General features: G+C 47.4%; 1 protein-coding gene across 2 annotated transcripts in view; it reads left to right on the top strand.

Annotated features, from left to right (window-relative positions):
- LOC123345197 (butyrophilin subfamily 1 member A1-like) overlaps positions 1-23,118 on the top strand; it is a 651,080-nt gene that overhangs the window by 574,563 nt on the left and 53,399 nt on the right. The gene's annotated exons all lie outside the window — the stretch shown is intronic.

Consider the following 23,118-nt stretch of genomic DNA (forward strand, 5'->3'; position numbering starts at 1 on the left):
TAAAAAAACGGCTGAAAATATAGAAATACCAGCAGAATTTATTGAATCCCGAAAGTGAAAAGTAAAAAGTCAGCAACTTTATGAGTGTGCAGACAAATCTTCTAATTTATCACCTGAACAATCTTTCAAAGTACAAATAAAAACCATATTTGACACCATAATAGTTGAGTTAAATTGGAGATATGAAACTTTAAATGAGATATCTTCTGATTTCAATTTTCTTTTGGGTGATTCGCTTGTTAAAAGGACACTACAAATCTTCAAAAAGTAGCAATGGATTTAAGTCTCAAATATGACAGCGATTTGAATGCCACAGAAATTTCATCAGAGATTCAGAGTTTTAACATCAGCATTAGCGTTGTTTCCAAATGTTTCATGTGCAACTAGTTTGGACCTTCTCCAGTTAATTCATGAATATAATTTGCCCAAATGTTATCCAAATTTAGAAATTGGATTAAGAATATTTCTCTGCTTGCCAGTAACTGTGGCTTCTTGTGAAAGAAGCTTCAGTGAGCTCAAATTAATTAAAAACTACCTTCGAGCAACCATGGGTTAGGAGAGATTAACAAATATGTCTATCTTGTCAATAGAACATGAAGTAGTGAATAATATTAATTTTGAGGCAATTATCGATGAATTTGCCTCATTAAAAGCACGAAAAGTACAATTTTGAAAAATAGTTAATTGTATCTGATATGGTTCTACAGCTAAATTTTATTTGTGATTATTTAAATAGTATGTTACATGCACTATGATGCACACCTTATATGTAATAGTTGATTTTGTACACGGAACTTATGATTAAAATAAATAAACATTCTATTATCATTATTATTTATGTTTTTTTTTTTACAAAGTAACTACCATGGAATTATATGGAGGGGGGAGGGCACAATTTTACATTCTTGCCTCGGGCGCAAAAATAGCTAGTTACAGCTCCGGTTCCAGGGATGGTCAGTGGCCACCCTACTTGTCTACACAGGGGGGTTAAACTGGATTAATTTGAAGTAATCTGATTTTAAAATGTATGCATACACATACTGCAACACTAATTCTGTGTTTATGTGAACTCTGGAGTCCTCTTGCAAAGTGGGCTACCTATGCTTCAAATAGTTCTATCCATCTATTGTCTGTGTGCGCACAAGCCTGCTGTGCATCACTTTGACAGTCCTCCAATTGCTATCCCACACTGCTTTGCAGGCAACTGTTACTGACCTGTTTACCTGTGTGCCCTCTGGTGTCTAGTTCCCCAGATGACCCAACCCCTGTTTAAAAGTTGGGATGGGGCCAAATTTTGCCTATTTGCTCCTGGGTTTGAGTATATCACTATTGCTGCAATATTACCCCAGAAGTCCTATGACACCCCTTGAGCAGCCTCTGGGAGCCTTGCTGAGACCTGGATATTATCACAATCAGGGAGGGATTGTTGGTTCAGGAAGCTCTTGTAGCCAGTCACTGCCATAGGGATCTGGCTGTGGACGTTGCTAAGCTGATATCCCTAAGGGGCCATGACTGGTATGCTGACCAGTGCCTGATAAAGGAATTTACATCCCTGTTACACACAGTGACCAGCACAAGGGACACCTTTATCTGCCCTGATAGGCCTCCACTCAGTGTTACCCACTGGCGGGGCTATATCTGTGCAGTGGGGGAGGAGGTAGCAGGAGGAGTCAGTTTGGGGGCTTCCTAGGACCCCTCAGGGCCATTAACTGTGTTATCTGACTCTGAGATGGGAACATCCTGTCATTTCCAGCCTTTGGGGGAGTCTCTGCCCATGGAGGGGAGTGAAACGGCCACAAGGGGCAGCAGTGAATGCTGGGGCCCTCCTGTAGGGGCTGCCCTGTGCTGCAGACTCAGTTGTGTGGTGGACCTGGTCCCAGCGTGAAGGAGGGATGGGTAGTGGGGAGAGCTGGGGAAAGGAATTTGGTATGTAAGCCAGGGGAAGTGGAGTGAGAGCCCAGCCCCAGGCTGGGTGAATGGCACCAACTCATGGGAAGGAGCCCAGGAAGTTTGTCTCCTGTTGTCGTCACATGTTCACCCGACCACATGGCTCCTGCCCAATTCCATGTCCATTGCCTGGGCACCTTCTGTACAACCACACACCTGCCCCCTGCTTGCCATGCTCTGTACCCAGCAGCAGGGCTGCCCAGAGGATTCAGGGGGCCTGGGGCAAAGCAATTTCAGGGGCCCCTTCCATAAAAAAAGTTGCGATACTATAGTAACATGTATTTGGAAATGTAAAAAATAACCAGTGAAATACATTCAAAAATATTTTTTAATAATTTGAAAATACACAATATACATTATTTAATATTAAATGCTTTAATGGTATGTATACATTTGCAATTACATAATGCTTCTTATGAAATTGTTTTTTTACAAAACGTTCTGATCATTAATTATACAGCTGCAAATTTTTTCCTCGCTTTCATTTTGGCAAACTCATTAATAATGTCATCAAAACTTATGTCTTTGGCCATTTCATATTCTATGCTCAAAGTGAGCAAATGGTTCAGCCTTTCTTCCCCAGTGGCTGAACACAAATGATTTTCAATCAATGTTAGCTTACTAAATGCATGCTCTCCTGATGCTACCGACACTGGCAACACTGTTAGTAGGCATAAACAAATACAAATCTTTGGAAACACATTTTCCAACCCTTTTTTGAAGACAGCATTAAGAAGTGTAAGTACAGAGGTTATATGTCCATCAATCTTCTTTTGTTTTGTAAAAGATTATAAGTTCCTCTTGAAGATCTCTCTGGAGGTCTTTTGGATACGCTGTGGCCAAAGTGTCAACAAAATGTTCTATAGAAGATTCATCCACTTTATCTGGCAGACACAAACTGAGTGAAAATAAATTTGAGACTTCAGCCATTCTTTTGCCAAGACCTCCTAGCTCTGATAGAAGCAAATCCATTGTCAGGACGAACACTTGTACTTTGAACTGAATACCGGGCGAGTCAAACGTATAGTCTGCATCCCCTGTGTTGTCAAAGAATCACTTGTTCTTCCGGATCCTTGAGTCACTTTTCATTTTTGGGTCAATGACGAGGCTTGAAGTGACTTGTTTGGCTTAAAAAAAAAATTGGCCAAGAATCTTTCATTGTTTGAATTTCCTTGACTAAGTTACTCATGTGTTTAGCTCCCTCTTCTATTGTTAATTTGGCACTTTGTAGGACCTTGTTCTTATCAGCAATACACTGAGGCACTTTAAACCATATTGTAGTAAGAAGTACAAATTCAAATGACTTAAGCCACTTAATCAAACAGTCAACATCTGCCTGGATTTCGGGAGGTAAATGAAGCTCCTCTTCAATTTTAATTAAACTTTCCAGCACACCTGTGTGATTTTTGATTAGGGGGCGAACAGCATCAACTCTTGCCCTCTACCTAGTTTTAGATACAGAGTGAAGAGATATATTCGCAGTGGTCTGCAAAATTTTCCATCTCGCAGGGCTAAGAGCAAATACTCTATAGAGTTTCTGAACATTTCAAAAATATGTTTTTTTCTCTACACTGGTTTCCATAGTGTGGGTGCCACAGAGGTTCAGCGTGTGAGCGCTGCATGGAAAAAAATAGGCTTGGGCATTTTCTTCCAAAATTCTTGTCTTTACTCCCTGAAATTTTCCTGACATGTTAGAGGCATGCATTGTCATATCCCTGCCCTCTGCACCAAGATAGTTCCAAGTCACATTCTTTTAAAAACCTCTTTATCTGTTCTACTATATCTGCGCCAGTCTTCTTTTCAAAATCTACTAGTTTAAAAAAATCTTTCATGCGCATCCCAATTTCCATTTTTTTGCATCACATATCTGAGAATAAAAACTAACTGCTTTGTGGGTGTACCATCAACAATGCTGAAATATCAGGCTCTTCTTAACTCTTCAAGAATAGAGTTTAAAACTTTCTCCCCACACAGTTTCAAGAACTCATTGTGAGTACGCCATGACAGGTAGTGAGCCTGCATTCTTTGACCAGACTCTCTGCATTGAGCTACCATCTCCAGATGTTGTTTCACCTCAGTATTGTACCTGCCCACAAGCTTCAGTGTTGACAAGAAAAGCCCACAGTCGTCATAATCAATAGTAGAATGTCTACCATGAAATGGCAGATTATTCTTTGCTAGGAAAAGAATTACGTCAACCATGGCAGTTAATATTTTACGCCATTTTTCCTCCTCCTGTTTAATACTATGCTATAATGCTGCATCAATGCCTCTTTTATCACTGAGTGTCCGAAATAATTCCTTTCACTTAATGTAATTGCTCGAATGTAAAGCGTTTTCTTCATGACTCTTGATTTTCTCGTAAATCTTTTTCCAATTATTGGCAATTCCAATGGGCTGTCGCTGGGTGATGGTGATGGTTGGTGCCAGGGGACTGTTGCTGCCTGGGGGTGGTGCTGCTGTTGCTCAGGGCTAGGTGGGGATCTGGACTCTGGGTTGGGGGGTGCCCGGCTCACAGGGGCTAATCTCAGAGCTGGGGGTCAGGGTTGTGGGGGGGGATGGAGTTGGGGGGTGCCTGGCTCAGAGGGGCTGGGCTCAGAGCTGGGGTCAGGGCTGGGGGAGGTGGGGTCGGGAGGTGTCCAGCTCAGAGGGGCTAGGCTCAGAGCTTGGGGTCAGGGCTGTGGGGGGGATGGGGACAGGGGGTGTCCAGCTCAGAGGGGCTGGGCTCAGAGCTTGGGGTCAAGGCTGTGGGGGGGATGGGGTCAGGGGGGTGTCCGGCTAAGAGGGGCTGGGCTTGGAGCTTGGGGTCAGGGCTGTGGGGAGGAGGGTTCAAGGGGGTGTCCGGCTCAGAGGGGCTTACCATGCCACTTTCCCCAACTTCTCTGCTTTCCTGGAACCTCAGTGAGCCGCATCCAGGAGCGGCCCTGGACAGCGCTGCAGCGGCGTGGCTCCAGCGGGACCTGAGCTCCCGCTGCTCGGCCCGCCAAACCCGCCCCCTTTACACACAGCTCTGAGTGGGGAGGAGCTCAGGTCCCGCGGAGCTACACACCACTGCAGTGCTGTCCAAGGCCACTCCTGGACGTGGCATGCTGAGGCACCGGGAGAGCCACAGACATTCTCATGGGGGCCCCTGCAGGGCCTGAGGCTGGGAGCAAATTGCTACACTTGCCCCACCCCACTTTGGCTGCCCTGCCCAGCAGCTCATCCCCTTGGTGCTGTCTCTGGAGAAGCAGCTGATGACCCTGAGCTGGGAGAGTGTCGTGCTGAGGTCAGACAGGTGTGGCTGGAAGCAGATTGGCTTTGCAGAGTTAAAAGAGTTTCATTGTACACACTCCTAGTGACGCAGCTGATTTAGCAAAGGGTGCAAATGGTTTATCAGCCACACACACTATGGTAGTCATGAGAGCCTCACAGACATTCACTTACCTTTGTGTTTCTCTCTCTGTATCCTGTGACAAAGTTCCTCCTCTACCTTGGTGGGTCCTGTGCTTATTGGCGGATTTGCTCACCTCAGTGATCTTCCCCTCTGGTGGAACCCACAGTCTGGGTCAACTCCTCCTGTGTCTGATCAGGACATGGGAGGCTTGGGGGGAACCCAGGCCCACCCTCTACTCCGGGTTCCAGCCCAGGGCCCTGTGGATTGCAGCTGTCTATAGTGCCTCCTGTAACAGCTGCATGACAGCTACAACCCCCTGGGCTACTTCCCCATGGCCTCCTCCAAACACCTTCTTTATCCTCACCACAAGACCTTCCTCCTGGTGTCTGATAATGCTTGTACTCCTCAATCCTCCAGCAGCACACCCTCTCACTCTCAGCTCCTTGCTCCTCTTGCTCCCAGCTCCTCACACACACCACTCACTGACTAACTGGGAGTCTTTTAACTAGTTCCAGCCAGCCCTTGATTGGCTTCAGGTGGCCCAATCAATGTAGCTATCTCCAGTGCCTTCTAGAAAGCTCTTAATTGGCCCCAGGTGTCTTGATTAACCTGGACCAACTGCCATTTGCTTACCATGGTACTAGGCATTTGGTTAGCCTGGGGCTAACATACCTGTTCCTTACTACTTTACTGTAGCCATCTGGCCTTGCCCCATCACAATCCCCTCTGCCGTAATACAACCAGACACCAGTACGACTCACCTGTGCGCTGAGATGCTGATGCTGAGTATGTGACATTAACCCCGGTCACTTTACAGACCAAGTAAAGATATCTGCTGGGAGAGCAATACAGCGGTGCACAGGCAATCCAGGAAGTTTTTTGGAAAGTGTAGGGGACAATTTCCTGGTGCAAGTGCTGGAGGAACCAACTAGGGGCAGAGCTATTATTGACCTGCTGCTCACAAACAGGGAAGACTTAGTAGGGGCAGCACAGTATGGGGAGGAAGTGACCAGCCCTCTGTGGAGAAAGAAGTAGTTGGGACTATTTAGAAAAACTGGACGAGCACAAGTCCATGAGGCCGGATGCGCTGCATCCAAGGGTGCTAAAGGAGTTGGCGGATGTGATTGCAGAGCCATTGGCCATTATCTTTGAAAACTCATGGCGATTGGGGGAGGTCCCAGATGACAGGGAAAAGGTTCATGTAGGGCCCATCTTTAAAAAAGGGAAGAAGGAGGATCTGGGGAACTACAGGCCAGTCAGCCTCACTTCAGTCCCTGGAAAAATCATGGAGCAGGTCCTCAAGAAATCAATTCTGAAGCACTTAGAGGAGAGGAAAGTGATCAGGAACAGTCAGCATGGATTCACTAAGGGGAAATCATGCCTGACTAACCTAATTGCCTTCTATGAGGAGATAACTAGCTCTGTGGATGAGGGAAAAGCAGGATGTGTTATTCCTTAACTTTAGCAAAGCTTTTGATATGGTGTCCCATAGTATTCTTGCCAGCAAGTTAAAGAAGTATGGGCTGGATGAATGGACGGTAAGATGGATAGAAAGCTGGCTAGATCATCGAGCTCAATGGGTAGTGATCAATGTCTAGTCGGCAGACAGTTTCAAGCAGAGTGCCCCAAGGGTCGGTCATGGGGCCTTTTTTGTTCAATATCTTCATTAACGATCTGGAGGATGGCGTGGATTTCACTCTCAGCAAGTTTGCAGATGACACTACACTAGAAGGAGTGGTAGATACGCTGAAGGGTAGGGATAAGATACAGAGGGACCTAGACAAATTAGAGGATTGAGCCAAAAGAAACCTGATGAGGTTCACCAAGGACAAGTGCAGAGTCCTGCACGTAGGATGGAAGAATCCCATGCACTGCTACAGACTAGGGACCAAGTGGCTAGGCAGCAGTTCTGCAGAAAAGGACCTAGGGGTTACAGTGGACAAAAAGCTGGATATGAGTCATAGAATATCATGGTTGGGAGGGACCTCAGGAGATCATCTAGTCCAACCCCCTGCTCAAAGTAGGACTAATCTCTGGACAGATTTTTACCACAGTTCCCTAAATGGTCCCCTCAAGAATTGAGCTCACAATGCTGGATTTAGTAGGCCACTGCTCAAACCACAGAGCTATACCTCCCCCCAAAGCTTCACTCCCTGACTGGGAATCAAACCCAGACTGCAGCACTGAGTGTGCCAAAGCCTAACCAGTAGACCACCACACAGATGTGTTTCTGTTGCCAGTGTGTCCTTGTTGCCAAGAAGACTAAAGGCATTTTGGGATATATGAGTAGGGGCATTGCCAACAGATTGAGGGATGTGATCATTCCCCTCTATTCGACATTGGTGAGGCCTCATCTAGAGTACTGTGTCCAGTTTTGGGCTCCACACTACCAGAAGGATGTGGAAAAATTGGGAAGAGTCCAGCAGAGGTCAACAAAAATGATTAAGGGGCTGGAGCACATGACTTATGAGGAGAGGCTGAGGTAACTGGGATTGTTTAGTCTGTAGAAGAGAAGAATGAGGCGGGATTTGATAGCTACTTTCAACTACCTGAAAGGGGGTTCCAAAGAGGATGGATCTAGGCTGTTCTCTGTTATGGCAGATGACAGAACAAGGAGTAATGGTCTCAAGTTGCAGTGGTGGAGGTTTAGGTTGGACATTAGGAAAAAACTTTTTCACTAGTAGGGTGGTGAAACACTGGAATGGGTTATCTAGGGAGGTGGTCGTATCTCCTTCATTAGAGGTTTTTAAGGTCAGGCTTGACAAAGCCCTGGCTGGGATGATTTAGTTGGGAATTGGTCCTGCTTTGAGCAGGGGGTTGGACTAGATGACCTCCTGAGATCCCTTCCAACCCTGATATTCTATGATTCTATGTCATTCAGATCCATGTTATTCCTGTTTTCCTGACTTTAATTCCTGTCCTGGCTGCCTGACAATGAGCAGAACTGGGAATCAAGACCATGCAGGGACACAGCTGGTTGAATTGCTTCCTCCCTCCCTGTTATTTCCCATGGCCCCAGGGCAGAAGGCCAGCAGGAGAAAGGTCAGGGAAGACCAGGGACATGGGCTGGGAAGGTGCTGTCGAGGGGAAGCCCAGGACGGAGTCAAAGCCATGGAGAGAGCGGGGTCCCTGCACTCACAGAGTTGCTGGGTCTGTGAGGCTGCAGGGGAACCGCTCCCAGGCTGTGGGGCAAACTCCTGCAGAAGCCAGGAACAGCCTCTAACACCCCATGTTGGGTTCCCAGCACCCAGTGATGTCTTAGACCTGCCTCCTGTCATTAGCATACAGAGCACGGCAGACACCACACCCACCAATGGCTAAACAGATTGAAAATTCCTGCCCCTGAGGAGAGAAGGAAGCAGGAGAGAATTCCAGGGGACAAATGCAAGTTGTGCAGCTGGTGCCTGGCTACACAGTGCTGGGACCCTGAGGGGATGAGGGGTTGTAAGGATGGAATAGAACAGAACATGGGGGAGTGGCGCTGCCTGGCTGCTACCAGCGCAGTTGGCCGGACCCTGAATGATGGGGTTAAAATCCCAACTACTCATTACATAATGATATTAAATTCTGATATAAAATCCTCTGCAATCTGTGACCCATTAGTAGTAATTAACTCGATAGCATTCATCACCATGCAATTTTGACAGGTTTCCACGCTTCTTTTAGGGCTTATGTCCCGCCTTCCCACCCCCCGTTTCCATTGGCGGCAAAGTGTGGCGCCATCGGCCATTTTGAAAAAATGTGTGCGTGTATTTGTTTGACTAGGGGAAGTGTTGTGTATGTTTGTGCTTGGGTACATGGAGAGAAAAAGGATGAAAGAAGAGTGTAAAGAGGAAAAAAGAGAGTTTGAGTAAGGTTTAGAGGAGAAAAAAGAAACTTGAAAGAAGAGAGGTAAGTTATTGAAGAAAAGAGACTGGTTATTCAAGAATAGCAAGATTTTTGTTTTTAAAGGGTTAGCTTAAGAAAAGAGTTAAATAATATTGAAAACTAGGTTTAGAAAGGGAATTTACTAAGGCAAAATCTGTTTAGTAAGACCCTGGTAAAAAAGTAAATAAAATGCATTTAAACTATTCAATACCAATGTAGGTTAAGAAAAAATCATTACAAAACATTAAAAACTAGGTTTTAAAAGGGAATTTACTAAAGCAGAGCCTGTTTAGTAAGCACAGAATAAAAACAAGTAAATAAAAAACATGTAAACTATTCAATACCAGGTTAAAGTAGAAAAAACATTTAAAACAATAAAAAGAGGTTTAAAAAAGAAATTAACTACAGCAAAACCTGTTTAGTAAGCCCCTGGTAAAAACTATAAAGAGTGACTAAAAAAAACACAATAAAATTATTTAACACCAGTGTAGGTTCAGAAAAAACATGTAAAATTATTAAAAACGAGGTTTAAAAAAGGAATTTACAAAGGCAGAGCCTGTTTGGTAAGCACAGGGTAAAAAAGTGAATAAAAAAAGCATTTGAACTATTCATTACCAGTGTAGGTTAAGAAAAAAGCCTTTAAAATTATTAAATAATATTAAAAACAATAAAAATAGCTTTAAAAAAGAAATTTACTAAGTCAATACCAGGGTAGGTTAAGAAAAAAAAAGAGGTTAAAAGAAAAAACAGGACAAGAAAAGAGAAGAGAGAGCCCTCTTTGCAAAGAGCAAAGATAGAAAGCACATGGTGGAATCAGAATGAGAGAGAGAGAGAGAGAAGCAGGCAGAGCCTCTTTAGTAAGCACAGGGTAAAAAAGTGAATAGAAACGCATTCAGTATCAGGGTAGGTTAAAAGAAAGAACAGGGCAAGAAAAGGGAAAAGAGAGCTTCCGTTGCAAAGGGCAAAGAGAGAGAGAGAGAGACAGAGAGAGAGAGAGAATTTTTACCTTTCCAGTCTTTCTGTAGAATGAGGCAATTTTCCTGGTTCAGACCCTCTCAGGCTTATTATCACCGCCTTTGGGTCGGCCCAATGAGGGCCGTAGCAACAAAGAACGTGGCCCCCTCCGAACATATGTCCGGGGCCCCTTACAATGCAGAAACTGGAATGCGGTATTTATTTTATGCAATATACAGGGTTCATATTATGTATACATAGGCCTACAGTGCACATGTATTCCGTATTTACGCAAAGCGCTTCTTTCGAGCCTTGTTCTCCGCAAATTGGTTAATCAATGCATCATAGTCCAGAGATCTGGCAATCTTGTTTTCGACTGAGATAACTGCAAGTGCAGAAAGCCTGTCATCTGTCATGGTTGAGCGCAGGATATTCTTGATCAGTTTCATTCTGCTGAAGCTCCTTTCAGCACCGGCGACAGTAACTGGTGTGGTCAGAAGAATTCTGATGCAGATGCAAAGATTCGGATATATCTCCTGAAGGCTGTTCTTGTCTATGTACGTTAAAAAATTGTTTGCCGTGACAAGTCCTCTCTCTTTCTCAATGACATAAATAAAACGATTCAATTCCATTATGAGTTCGTTGGCATCAATGTCTCCCATTTTTCTTTCAAAATTTTTGCTGTGATTCTCCAGTTCATTTTCTCTGTGACACTGCTTCAGGCTGTTAGCGTCGTACAGAAATCCAAACAACTTATACCACTCCACGAGTTGGTCAAATCGCGACGAAACAGAAGATATGGCCTGATCAGTGAGAACAAGAAAGAACTGCGATTTGAATTTTTCTTCGGCAGAAAGACGACTCGAATCATCAGCACATTCGTAATCAAACATTCTCTTCTTACGTTGCACCCTGGTTTCTGGAAACACCTGCTCAATACCCATATGCTCTGCTATTTCACGTGCATTTGTGACCACAGAGTTATATCCTGTATTTCGATAGTCTTCCAAAAACTTCATTGTAGCACCGACTTCTGCCTGCAGTACGTCAATTGACACATCTGTTGACTGAATTAATTTGCTGGTTTTATTGACGTGAAATAGTATATCGTACCACGTGTACACAGTCAGAACAAAAGGCCACGTAGTAACATGGTCTAAAAGCACACCGGCTTCTGTTGCTGTATTGCCATTTTTCTTTTCGAGCGCATATTCTCGCAAAGATGACAAAGCATTGCACAATTCTTCAAGGTGATAACGCAATGGATTCACAGCATCAATTCTCGACTCCCAACGAGTGTCCGATAACCCTTTAACAGATATTGGCATATGTTCTTGAAGTATATCTCAACGTGAAGGTGAAGAAGAAAAGAGAACGTATATTCTGTTAATTAGACCGAAAAAGTCAATGGCATATTTCGATGACTTTGCCGCGTCTGAGATCACAAGATTCCAAGTGTGAGCTCCACATGGTACATACAAGGCACGGTCATTTATTTCTAGCATGCGGGCTTGAACTCCTTTATTCTTTCCTCTCATATTTGCACCGTTATCATAAGCTTGGCCTCTCATGTCAGCAATGTCTATTCCTAAGTTGTTTGCCTTTTCAAGAAACGTTTCCAATAAGCCCTCGCCAGTTGTATCATGAACATTAAGAAACCCAACAAACGCTTCACGAATATTGACACCATTTTCACCGTTGCATTCAACAAAGCATAACACCACAGACATCTGTTCTTCACGTGACACGTCGGGAGTACAGTCCAAAATAACTGAATAATATTTTGCTTTTTTAAGCTGCGTTATGTTGGCCTCTTGAATGTTACTGGCAACGAGTTGAATCAGCTCGTTTTGGATCTGTGGACTGAGGTACTGAACATGTGTCTCTGCCTTCTTAATCCTCTGTAAAAGTTCGCTGAGGACAGTATCATACTTTGCAAGCAATTCAAACAGTCCCAAAAAGTTGCCATTCGAAGGATCGCCGAACTTTTCATTACTTCCTCGAAACGCCAAGTTTCTTTTGGACAAGAAAATAATGACATCAACTATGCGTTTGACAACATTTCTCCAGAAATCTCTTTCTTTCAGAAAAGCCTGCAATTCGAGTTGGTCAATAGATGTACGGTTTACTATGCCTGACCGAAGGTCAAACCGTTTCACCATACAGTCTTGATGACCTTTGCCTGTTTCATGCTGCTGAAGTCTTTTTGACAGTGCTTTCCAAGCAGATGTTCCACGACGTAGTGGTATGTCGCCAGTGCCAAATAATTTACAACAAAAACAAAAAATGGCATCTTTCTGAACTGAGTACATTAACCATGAACGTCTTATTTTCTCGCCATTTGCCATGGTTCGATAGAAATGAGTACTTGTGAACCTCCGTCTTTCCTCGTTAAATGGAAATTCGTAACTTTCATTCTGCTGCGGTGGGCCACGTGCAACAATGTCACACACTTGCCTGTCTGATATTATAGACAGCCAATCTCCTGGATCATCAGTCAGTGGTTCAGCTCCCTCATTAGTCCAAGCAGCGTTTGAGTCGCCTGCTTGTCTTCCTCACGCCACCTCTCCTCCCGTTCGCTGTGTGAGCGCTGGTACAGAGAGAGGGTCTCCCTCCACTGGCTCTGCTGGTCCGCCTCGGCTCGGGAGCACCCCATAACTTCAGCGATCATCTCATCCCGTGTCTTTCTCTTTCACCGCCTAATCTTTGCCAGCCTCTGTGAGGGGGATGCTGTGGCAGGTCTGGAGACAGTCGAAGCTGTGTGATGGGAAAAAGGGAGTGAATTCCTTGCAAAGATACATTTTTGCGAACAATGAACACAGTCTAGTCTGTGTCTGTGAACAACACCATGCACGGCACCTATCTCATCCGCACTCCTGCAGCAGGCAATCCTGAAAGCATAAACTCTGCCTCTGTTCTACCCCATCGCAGTGTCCCCTGACCCTTGCACTTCTGGGTTGAGATCCCAGTGCCTGATGGTGCAAATTTCATTGTCGCGGGTGGTTCTGGGTAAATGTAGTCAGACATTCCTTCCTCTGGGAAAGCAACGCCAGACAATCATTTCGAGCCCGTTTTCCCTGGATTGCCCTGGCATACACCATAGCGTGGCAACCATGGAGCCTGTTTTGCCTTTTCTCACTGTCACCGTATGTGTACTAGATGCCGCGGACAGAGGCGATTCAGCAGCGCTACACAGCAGCATTCATTTGCTTTTGCATGACAGCAGAGATGGTTATCAGCCATATTGCACCATCAACCACACCAATGTAAATTGGCAAGGTGATGACGGGTAGCTGTCCTATTGCACTATACCTTCTGCTTCGGTCATAGGTGCCCCTGGCCGAGATCAGCCGGGGGCGCAAAAGACAAAACTGGGAATGACTCCCCGAGTCAATCCCTCCTTTATCTAAAAATAGACACAGTCCCGCCTAGAATATGGGGCAACTGTACTAGGGTTTTAGTGTATCAGAGAACTACAGAGCACAGCCGCTCTGTGTCAGATCCCGCAGGAATGACGAGCTGCGTGCCATTCACAGGGGGTGCCCCTGCAACAACCCTACCTGTTGCTTCCCTCTTCCTCCAGCCTTCCTGGGCTACCGTTGTAGTGTCCCTCCATTTGTATGCTGAAGTAATAAGGAATGCAGGAATAAGAAACAGTGACTTGTTAGGGAAATGAAATGAGAGTAAGGCAGCCTCCAGCTGCTATGATAGTCCAGACAGTACAGAATCTTTTCTTTACACATGAAGGGCGGGGGCTGATGGAGCTCAGCCCCCTGTTGCTATGATGAAGACGGTTAGCAGGCTGTCTACTTATGGGCTGATGACGAGGACAGGTAGCAGTCCTATTGCACTACACCATCTACCACAAGGCTAATGATGAGGACGGGTACCAGTCATTTTGCACTGTCAGTCACCATGAGGTGGGGGAGGGGGGGCAAGGATGCTACCGTAGCGTGCCGCAGCATTGCATCTACCAGCAGCATTCAGTACACATAGGGTGACAATTACAAGAGTCAAGAGACGATTTCTTTCCCTTTTCCTTCTGGGGGTGGGGGGTGGCTGTACATTGACGAGCTATGCCCTGAACCACTGCGGACCCTGTGTTTGACCCTAGAAGCATTTGGAGCTCAGCCAAGAATGCAAATGCTTTTCAGACACAACGGGAACTGTGGGATAGCTTGCGTCCTCAGTCCCCCCCCCATGAGCGTCCATTTGATTCTTTGGCTTTCCGTTACGCTTGTCACGCAGCAGCGTGCTGACTCTCTGCTACGCCGTCTGTCCGGAGATTTTTTAAAAATACTTTGGACCAGGCGTAACATTATGGTAATTTTCCTAATTAGATGCAGGAGTCTCCGAGCGAGATCACCCTGAGGACGGTCACTGAAGGAGATAGAGAGCGCATGCTGCGTGAAAGCCAGCACAAACCAGGGGCCTATGCAGCCGTCTCGGGGAGGCAATGCTTCCTGAGTACCTCATGAAAGCCTGGTGCGGAAAAGTGTGCTACCACGGAGCACCCAGTAAGGCAGCTTTCCCCAGGAACCTCCTGCGGAGGCTTTTCGATTACCTCCAGGAGAGCTTCGTGGAGATCTCCCAGGAGGATGTCTGTTCTATCCCCATATATAGAGAGACCTCCTTTTCACATACTTCAGATTCCTGTTATATTAAGAATAAAAGTTTACATGTTTAAAGCACTTACCGACTGCTCCTTCCCCTGATTCAGGGTCCAGGTTAACGGCCGGGGAGGGTTGGTAGGGGATCTCCATGACAGTGATGAAGAGATCCTGGCTGTCGGGGAAGCCAGCGTTGTAAGCGCTGTCGCCTGCCTCGTCCTCCACAAACCCTTCCTCATCTTCCCCGAACATCGCCGAGGAACTGTCCGTCGACACTGTCCCATCGTCAGAGTCCATGGTCACTGGTGGGGCAGTGGTGGCAGGCTCCGTAGCGTCCGTTTGCCGCTTTGATTTTTTGGTAGCCTTGTCTGGGGTCCTTGATTTTCACGCGGCGCTGCGTTGCATCCCGCCTGTATCCTCTGTCTCTCATGGCTTTGGAGACCTTCTCGTAGGTCTTTGCATTCCATTTTTTGAAGCGCAGCTCCGAAAGCACAGATTCCTCACCCCACACACCGATCAGATCCAAGACTTCCCGGTCAGTCTATGCTGGGTCCCTCTTTCTATTCAGAGATTACATAAACTCCTCTGCTGGAGAGCTCTGCATTGCTGCCGGTGCTGCTGAGCTCGCCCCGATGTCCAACCACGAAATGAGATTCAAACTGTCCAGACAGGAAAAGGAATTCAAATTTTCCCGGGGCTTTTCCTGTGTGGCTGGTCAGAACATCGAAGCTCGGACTGCTGTCCAGAGCGTCAACAGAGTGGTGCACTGTGGGATAGCTCCTGGAGCTACTAAGTTCGATTTGCATCCACACCTAGCCTAATTCGACATAGCCATGTCGAATTTAGCGCTACTCCCCTCGTCGGGGAGGAGTACAGAATTCGAACTAAAGAGCCCTCTATGTCGAATTAAATGGCTTCCTGGTGTGGACGGGTGCACGGTTAATTCGAATTAACGCTGCTAAATTCGAATTAAAGTCCTAGTGTAGACCAGGCCTTGGAAACATGGCCCTAGGCCTCTATGGCCCCCGGCACCTGCAAGAGGCTGATTTGCTGTGAAGGGCAGTGGGCTTCCACAAGGGGCTCACCGATGGAAGCTCTGGCTGGGTCTGGACTGTCATGTGGTGAAGTGGCTGTAACCTGCCTCAGGCCAGGATGGCTGTAGGGGCTGGCATGGCTCAACGATCAACCACACTGGGGAGGAATTAGGTGAGAGCAGAGCTGGTGGGCCACAGTGTGTGTCACTCACTGGGCACCTGCATTCGGTGGCAGCCGCTGATAGAGCACCAGTGAGAAGTAAAGCCGCCCCCGCCCTGCCAGAAACCCCCCTAAGGGCAGCAGCAGCCTTACCAGCTCTCCCTTGGGGTGATGGCCCCCCAGGATGCCAAGGGCCTTGTGGGCACAGACAGGTGCAGTTGACCCTAACTCCTCTGTGTTTGTAAAAATCTCCCCCTCTGAGAGTCAACAGGGAATGGGATTATGCTCCTAAATCCCTTAGGAGCTTTAGAAAATTTCTCCCTTGCTGCACCACTTGCACCCAATCCAGCCCCAGGTGTTTCCCTTCCATCTTTCACCCTCTCACTCTGGAGTGTCCCATTAGTGAGCTGAAGATGAAAACACCGGCACACTCCCAACAGCGCCCCACGGGAACATTACAGCCAGCGATCGGTTCGTACCCTGTCAGTAAATGGAGCAGAACAGCAAACAAACGCAAACCTGGCAGTGGAGAAGGGACGGGGCAGGTCTCTGAATCTGTGTGAGCATTTCTACAGCCACAGCTGCGATCCCAGTAGGAAAGTGACAGTTTATCCCCCAACTCCCAGGAACGAGGCCCGTTGATAGCAGCAGCTCGTCTGACTAATCAGCCTGGAACTATCCAGGGGAGCAGTTCAGCTGGGGTTGCAGTGAGTGACCCCTACCTGCGGTGTCCTGTGGAGTCGTTTCTGAGCTGTTCCAGTCTCTCCAGGGGGCTCCCGGCTTCGCTAGCACCCAGAGCCATTCCCTCTAGGCAGAGCTCCTGCTCCCAGGGACTGGTTCCCTTTCCCAGGCTGTGACATCCATCCTGCCGGAGGGGTCAGGGAGCCGCAGGGGTTAACTCCAGCCTGCCCCTGAGCTTTTCAGTCAGTTAATGCATTTTATATTGAACGGAAGCCCCGTCCTCTCTTGGCACATCCACCAGCTTCAAAAGTGAAAGAAGGATCGAGGCTGGAACGTGACTGTGACTGGATCCGCCTCACAGGATGGTTGTGGCACAAAGATCAAATTCCTCTGACACACCCACAGGGCTAGGGAGAGAGCAGCTTCCCTGCCAGCAGACTCAGCTCTACAGGTTGCCTGGTGACGGCCAGTTCTGCAGGCTGTTTGTCCCGTGCTCTATGAATCTCTGTAATCACTTCAGCCCTGTGTAAAGAATGGGACCAAATCCTGCTGCAGCAGCCCCTAGACTCAGTGGCCATGTTAATTCATTCCAGTTCCCTGATGTAAAATTAACCAGTGATTATTTGGGGGGCAGGCTTTTGCTCTATGCTCTCCAGTGGGCCAGCCCCACTCCCTGGGCCTCCACTCCTGTGGTGTTATTCAGACAGCCTGGCCCAGATCCCCTTTCCTGGTCCCTGGCTGCTCTGCTCTTCCCCTAGAAACAGGTCCCAGCAGGGCAGGGAGACATAATATAAAATGGTGCCTCGCTGAGCACAACAAACCTCTTGAATTCTGTGGGATCTTGGAAAATGTTGAATTCCCTCACTGTGTAATGTTGTGATAATTGAGCTACACTACTACCCGAATTGTGAGCTGAGCTGTGAGAAGTGAGAGAAAGTTGATAAATTTCAGAGTAGCAGCTGTGTTAGTCTGTATCCGCAAAAAGAGCAGGAGTACTTGTGGCACCTTAGAGACTAACGAAAGCTTATACTCAAATAAATTTGTTAGTCTCTAAGGTGCCAGAAGTACTCCTGTTCTTTTTTTAAAGTTGATAAAATATCACAATAGCCAATAGCAATAAATGCTGATAAGAAAAGCTGCAAACAGAGCTGGTGCTACCCCATTGGGGTCCCTTATCAGGAACAGTGTGTGTGTGGGGGGGTGGCCCTTACCCAGCCATGTGAATTCTAACTGTATTATTTCCACAGATCAGGCCCCTGAGCTGCTCGGGGCCCTAAGCAGCTGCTTAGTCTGCTTATGCCAAGCACCAGCTCTGGTGGGAGACAGACAAAATGAATCAATCCGCACAGACAGACTCCTGGTTTAACTCCAGGACTGTGTTCAGATCGCGCCTGGTAAACATGAGGAGGGTGGGATGGGAAATCAATGGAGCACAATGGGTGTGTCTGAAATTAGGCCTAGCTGGTGAACAAAATAATGAGGGGATGGGCTATTCCACCCACCACTCCCTCTGTGGGAACCTCTAGAAGAGAACCTGGGTGGGGAATTAGCAGCCGCTGGCTGACTAGGATCTCGGTGGGCCTGAAAGAGAGAGCTCCACCATCATGGCTACCACCCCCACCATCTCTTGGGACCTCAGAATCCACTATTACACTGTTGGGCCTTCATAGGCCTGATCCAGAGAGATGCGCTGACCAGACCAAGCCAGGGAGGGTCCCAGGTGACATCACCACCTCCACCGACTCTGGATACATCCCTGGGATAAGAGACTTTGTCTCACTCTCACTCTCACTCACACACACACACACACTCACCCCTCTCTCTCTGTGTCCTTTTCCTTCCCTGCCTTATTTTTATTCTGTCCAGTCCCTCTCCTTTTGCCTTCTGTATATTTTGCAAAATAGCTGTAAGCCTGTGGCCAGAAAGAGGCACTAAAAGCAATGACCTAAACAGCTGGATGCTGGTACAAGTTTGCTCTGTCCTCGCAGTGGCTGATCAGACCATGTGCTGTGATTCTCCAGCAGTGAGGCTGTGAGTCAGAGTCAGACCCACAGACAGAAGCTGCATTTTCTCTCCCTGACGTTCTTTTCTCTCCCCTCCATGGAACCTTGGCTCAGATGTCTGGGGCAGATCATTCCTCTCAGAGCTACTGTTTCAGTCTGTCTGCAGACTCAGGCAGTCATTGCCTGTTCTCATTTCCAAGATTATTGCTTAAAAGTCTTTAAATCATGACTTGAAAACTTCAGTAACTCAGGCAGCATTTATGGGTCTATTACAGGAGTGGGTGGATGAGGTTCTGTAGCCTGTGGTGTGCAGGAGCTCAGACTAGATGATCACAATGGTCCCTTTTGCCCTTGAAGTCAATGAGTAAATTAATTGGGTGCCCAATTCTCATTAATTTTAAAAGGGAGCTGGGCCTCCAAATCTTCTGTGGGGCTTTGAAAATTCCACCCATGATTATTGAAGATGCAGATGGAGATTCTGGAGCCCAGTTCTGCAGCAAGAGGTGGATTCTGCAGCCTGAGAATTGAGGGATTCACTGGGCCCAGGTGTAATTAGGAAATAATGTTTATGTAACACCCACCTGCCCAGGCTTCCTGACGCACTAGAGAGAAACTCCAACACAGGTCTGGTTGTGAGGAATGTGACAAGGACCAGCAGCCTGGCAGGAGCTCAGCAGCCGCCCAAGATAATCAGACAAAACCCTCTCCACAGTGTCAGTTTCATTCATAGATTTCTTGGTGCAATTAAATAAAACAATGTAGCAGAGTCTATGGCCAGGTTCCCTTCATGCAGCTGCACAGGCTGAGATCCCATGGGCAGGGCCCCATCTAGGGATCTGAGTCAGTCACTCTCCCTGTCCAAAAAAACCAAGGAGTCCTTGTGGCACCTTAGAGATTTAACAAATTTATTTGGGCATAAGCTTTCATGGGTTATGAACCTCTTCATTAGATGCATGGAGTGAAAAGTACCGTGGGCAGGTATAAATATACAGCACATGAAAAGATGGTAGTTGCCTTACCAAGTGGGAGGGTCAGTGCTAATGATACTAATACAGTCCAATCCCTCAGACAGAGACAGACACCTACAGGATTTCTATCAAGCATTCTTAAAAGTACAATACCCACCTGAGGAAGTGAAGAAACAGATGGACAGAGCCAGACGGGTACCCAGAAGCAGGGGCGGTGCAACCATTTAGGCGACCTAGGTGGTCGCCTAGGGCGCTGAGATTTGGAGGGGCGCCATTTTCTTCGGCAGCGACTGCGGCAGCCGGATCTTTGGCTGCTCTGGTCGCTGCTGGCATTTAGGCAGAGGGAGGTGAGGCAGGGGGCACGGGGAGGGCCGCCTGCAGCAAGTAAGGGGGGAGTGGCATGCAGGGGAACTCCCCGCCCCAGCTCACCCCTGCCCCACCTCCTCCCCAAGCACGTTGTGGCTGCTTCACTTCTCCCACCTCCCAGGCTTGCGGCACCTAAGCTGATTGGTGCCGCAAGCCTGGGAGGCGGGAGAAGTGAAGCAGCCATGGCGTGCTCGGGGAGGAGGCGGGGTGGGGTGAGCTGCTTCACTTCTGCTTCCCAGGCTTGCGGCGCCAATCAGCTTAGGCACCACAAGCCTGGGAGGCAGGAGAAGTGAAGTAGTGACAGCATGCTCGGGGTGCTCGTGTGCAGAGCAGGGGTGATCTGGGTGGGAAGGTGCCTCAGGGCGGAGGGTGGGGGGTGGGGAGCTGCCGCAGGGGGGACACCTCAAGGTGGAGGGGGATAGCTGCCGCAGAGGGGGGACACCTCATGGTGGAGGTGCGGGGGGGGGCGCAAGGTGGAAGTTTCTTCTAGGGCGCGAAAGATCCTTGTACCGGCCCTGCCCAGAAGTCACCTGTTACAGGACAGGCCCAACAAAGAAAGAAACAGAACACCAGTAGCCATCACCTACAGCCCCCAACTAAAACCTCTTCAGCGCATCATCAAGGATCTACAGCCTATCCTGGAGGATGATCCCTCACTCTCACAGACCTTGGGAGGCAGGACAGTCCTCGCTTACTGACAGCCCCCCAACCTGAAGCAAATACTCACCATCAACTACACACCACACAACAGAAACACTAAACCAGGAACATATCTCTGCAACAAACCCCATTGCCAACTCTGCCCACATATGTATTAAAGGACACCATCATAGGACTTAACCACATCAGCCACACCATCAGGGGCTTGTTCACCTGCACATCTTCCAATGTGATATATGCCATCATATGCTAGCAATGCTCCTCTGCCGTGTACATTGACCAAATCGGACAGTCTCTACAAAAAAGAATAAATGGACACAAATCAGACGTCAAAAATTGTAACATTCAAAAACCAGTAGAAGAACACTTCAATCTCCCCAAACTCACTAATAGACCTAAAAGTCGCCATTCTTCAACAACAAAAAAACTTCAAAACCAGACTTCAACGAGAAACTGCAGAGCTGGAATTAATTTGCAAACTTGACACCATCAAATTAGGCCTGAATAAAGACTGGGAGTGGCTGGGTCACTACAAACAGTAATTTCCGCCCCTCCCCACCCCGGCCGATATTCAGACCTTCTTGTCAACTGTTGAGAATGTATCACATCCACCCTGATTGAATTGGCCTTGTTAGCATTACAATAAGTAATTTTTTCCTTCTGTTGATATTCACACCTTCTTGTAAACTATTGGGAATGGGCCACATCCACCCTGACTGTATTAGCCTACTTAGCACTGACCCCACAACTTGGTAAGGCAACTACCGTTTTTTCATGTGCTGTATATTTATACCTGCCTACTGTACTTTCACTCCATGCATCTGATGAAGTGGGTCATAACACATGAAAGCTTATGCACAAATAAATTTGTTAGTCTCTAAGGTGCCACAAGGACTCATTTTTTTTTCTGATACAGATAGACACGGCTACCTCTTTGAAACTGTTTCCCTGTCCAGTGGATGTTTTGTCTCTGTGCTGAGACTTCAAACAGCATCTGTGTCGATGCCAGTTGTGAGAGTGGATGAGGCAATGTGGTACCAGTTCCCTATGAAATAGACTAAGACTCAGCAGCTCACTTCACATAGGTCACCAGACGTCCATGTATCAAGCAGCCCCAGGTGATATTGCCTTTTCCAGTGAATCTCCACTAGGCTGACTGGCCCATCCATTCCCCTCACCACCTGCTGTCGTATCCCTGGAGCACACTCTGCAGGGGGGCAGTGCCACAGAGACCTCTGAGCCCATTCACATGGGAGCAGGGGACCCTGATGCAGAGGTTTCCTGTCAGAGCAGATCTGGGCAGGGGGATACAAGTCATCTCCATATTTGGTAACTTTTCTTCATACCAGTTTGTGTTGAAAGGCTCCTTGTCTCTTGAGGCAGGAATTGTTGTAACCTTCAGACTTTACAGCAATAAATAATACGGGTAGCACCTTAAAATCGTTCCCTTATTAGGTCAACCGTTGCTTGATGGCCAGGGACACATTAACTGTCCAGCTCTTGGGAAGTTTCATTCTTAAAAAGAGAAGGAAGAGAAGTTAGAAAACTTCATCTAACGTTGAACAATGTAACACTAGTGGTTGATATTGGCTCACACAGGGGACAGGATAAGGGTACAGAACCCCTCTTGGGGCAAGCTCTCACCCTGCCCCAATTGGCCCCATTCCTGCTGTCACCCACCCATTCTGCCCTCTCCCAGTGTCCCACCCTTCTCTTATCTTAGCCTGTTCCCTTCTGTCCTTGGCAGATCCAGCCTCAGGATCCCCACCACGTGATCTGTCTGTTCCTGAGGCTGGGAGGGGGAATCAACACTCCTCAGCTCGATGCTTCAAACCTGTGAGCCCCCATCCCACTCCCATTGGGTGAATGGTTAAAACCCCCACTGACATCAGTGGGGGCTGCAGCTGGGCCCCATGTGGGGACCTCCCATGTGATTGCCAGTGGCTCAGTATCACACATGGCACCAGAGAGATGTTGGGGCAAAATCCAGTCACCTCAGCCTGTTTGCCCCCAAACTCTCCTCTCTCTACAAGGGCAGAACCAGGCTTTTAAACCTGGTGATTAAATGGGGATGTCCCCTCCACACTGTGTTTATACCATGTTAGCAGCTCAGTGACATGCAGGTTACTCCCCAGTGTGGAAATACCCTGATTGCCAAGCAGGAGGACACGAGACCTTCACTGGCTGCTATTTCTCCCAGCACCTGGTAAATAATTTGCCTGACTGATCTGACTCCACCCCGTCTCCCCACTCAGTGCAAAGAAACACTGTAACTGAACTTTCCCCTCATCCTGTGTCATTTGTGACCCGACTACAATCTGTGATTCTGTTTAACAGCAGGAGACGGGAGCAGGCGGCAAAGGAAGGAGGGCGGACAATGAGTAGAGAGGTGTAAAAGCTGAATATACTCTGTGGATGCAGAGCTCACATTCACCGGTGACTTAAAAGTGCACTGAGAAGATTTTTCTGCTTCCTCAGGAGAGGCGGGAATG

The sequence above is a fragment of the Mauremys mutica genome, chromosome 12 (assembly GCF_020497125.1).
Source record: "Mauremys mutica isolate MM-2020 ecotype Southern chromosome 12, ASM2049712v1, whole genome shotgun sequence".
Classification (NCBI taxonomy): domain Eukaryota; kingdom Metazoa; phylum Chordata; order Testudines; family Geoemydidae; genus Mauremys; species Mauremys mutica.